This window comes from Symphalangus syndactylus, chromosome 21, assembly GCF_028878055.3.
Source record: "Symphalangus syndactylus isolate Jambi chromosome 21, NHGRI_mSymSyn1-v2.1_pri, whole genome shotgun sequence".
Taxonomy (NCBI): domain Eukaryota; kingdom Metazoa; phylum Chordata; class Mammalia; order Primates; family Hylobatidae; genus Symphalangus; species Symphalangus syndactylus.
Genome location: NC_072443.2, coordinates 1,787,781 through 1,790,027, shown reverse-complemented (window position 1 = coordinate 1,790,027; position 2,247 = coordinate 1,787,781). Strand labels below are relative to the sequence as shown.

At 57.5% G+C, this 2,247-nt stretch overlaps 1 long non-coding RNA gene across 1 annotated transcript in view; it reads left to right on the top strand.

Moving 5' to 3' along the window:
• Positions 1–18, top strand: part of LOC134735460 (uncharacterized) — a 2,221-nt gene extending 2,203 nt beyond the window's left edge. The window contains exon 3 of the long non-coding RNA XR_010118577.1: positions 1–18. This exon is cut by the window's left edge and continues 290 nt beyond it. This is a non-coding gene — a long non-coding RNA (uncharacterized lncRNA).
• Positions 19–2,247: the final 2,229 nt, after the last annotated feature.

The window sequence follows — 2,247 nt, the reverse complement described above, 5'->3', positions numbered from 1 at the left end:
CCCCCATGTTCTCCTCCTCCTCCTCCTCCTCCTCCTCCTCCTCCTCCTCCTCCTCTCCTCCTCCTCCTCCTCCTCCTCCTTCTTTTTCATTTTTTTCAGCTGGGCTCTCCTACTTGTCTTGCTCTGTTGCTCACGCTGGTCTCAAACTCCTGGCCTTGACGTTTCTCCCGTCACCTCCACCGTCTGGTTGTTGAAATGAGCATCCCTTGTAACATGGAAAGGATGAAAAAAATAAAGAGAAAGACGAGAACCGCCGAGTGAACCTTTCTCTTGCCGTCTCCCAGGGTGGACCTTGGACCCGAGAAGACGGAGGGAGCTTGGCTGAGTGGGTTCTCGGTGCTAAATCCTCCCGAGGGCCTCCTTCCCTCTCCCCACGTCCCCGCTTCTCCCCCCGGCTTCCAGGTCTATCTCCTGCCACACGTCTCTGCCTCGGCGTCCCCCACCGGCTACCTGCCACCTTCCGGGGAGCTCTGAGGCGGATGCCCGCCCCACGATCGCGTCCCGCTACCCTCCCCAGGCTGGCCTTTCCCGGGCGACCCCAGGGGAACCGTGTTGACGCTGCTTTCGAATCCTCCGGCGGAGACTTCCCCGGGTGGGCCGGATGGGATGAGACTGGACCACCCCGGACCGTGCTGTTCTTGGGGGTGGGTTGACGTACAGGGTGGACTGGCAGCCCCAGCCTTGTGAAGGGGGCCCGGGTATGGAAATGGCACATACGATGCCCTCCTTCCGGTCAGCCTGCCTGCAGCTTCCTCAGGCGTGAAGACGACTTCCCATCACAACCTGCTTTCTTCCCTTTCTCCACCACACAGATGAGTGAGACCCATGAGAGGGAGAAACAGCCCCGTAGATACTTGTTGACCTTCACTGGTGGAATCCTCAGTCATCTACAGACAGACAGGTGACCAGACGGGGACCCAAATCAAACACCATTTCCGGGTCCTCGTGGTGGGATTGGTCTCTCTCTCTCTCTCTCTCTCTCTCTCACACACACACACACACACACACACACACACACACACACACACACACACATTTCCGCATCTAGTTCACAAACCACACTCACTTATCCTTTGCACGGTACGCAGGCTCGGTAAAACCCACCCCACCCTCCACCCGTCGGCTGATGAAACCCCTTCTCTGGGCCGGGCACGGTGGCTCACGCCTGTCATTCCAGCGCTTTGGGAGGCCGAGGCGGGTGGATCCCTCGTGGCCAGGAGTTCAAGACCGGGCTGGCCGACGTGGCGAAACCCCATCTCTATGAGATCTAGAACAATTAGCCAGGCCTGGTGGCATAGGCTTGGAACCACAACTACTCGGGAGACTGCGGCGGGCCAGTGGCTTCAACCGGGGAGGCCGAGCTTGCGGTGAGCTGACATCGTGCCACGGCCATCCAGCCCGGGTGACGGTGCGAGACTCTGTCGCCATACCGTAAAATCATGATATTATTAGAAGATGAGTTGTGCGGGGTGATGCCCGCCTGTACTCGCGGCTACGCGGGAGGCTGAGATAAGGAGGAGATCACTTGAGGCCCCACAGGTCGAGGCTTCAGTCAGCCGTGACCCACTGTATCCTGGGCAGTCACCGGTCAAGGAGATATGCCCCCTCCCCGTTTTCTTTTCTTTTCTTTTCTTCCCTTCTCTTTTCTTCTTTTTTCTTCTCTCTTTCTTTCTTTCTTTCTTTCTTTCTTTCTTTCTTTCTTTCTTTCCTCCTTTCTTCTTTCTTTCCTGCCTGACTGCCTTCCTGACTTTCTTCCTTCCTCCCTTCCTCCCTCGCTCCCTTCCTTCTTTCTTCCCACCTCGGCCTCCCACAGTGCTGGGATGACTGGCGTGAGGCACCGTGCCTGCTGGGCCTAAAGATACACCCTTTGAAAGTAAGGCGCAGAGAGCGCCTTCCAGTCATCTGATGGATGGACTGATTGAGAGACGGCGTCTCACTCTGTCACCCTGGCAGTGGTGCCATCGTAACTCACTCACTGCAGCGTGGACGCTCCTGGGCTCAACCGATCCTTCCACCTCAGCCTCCAGAGTACAGTCCCTGAGACCGCACGCACGCGCCACTGTGCCCAGATCATTTTTAATTTTGTTTTTTTCCCGAGACAGACAGACGGGGTTTCGCTCTTGTTGCCCAGACTGCAGTGCGATGGCGTCATCTTGGCTCACCGCAACCTCTGCCTCCCGGGTTCAAGCGATCCTCCTGCGTCAGCCTCCCGAGTAGCTGGGATTGCAGGCATGCGACACCACGTCT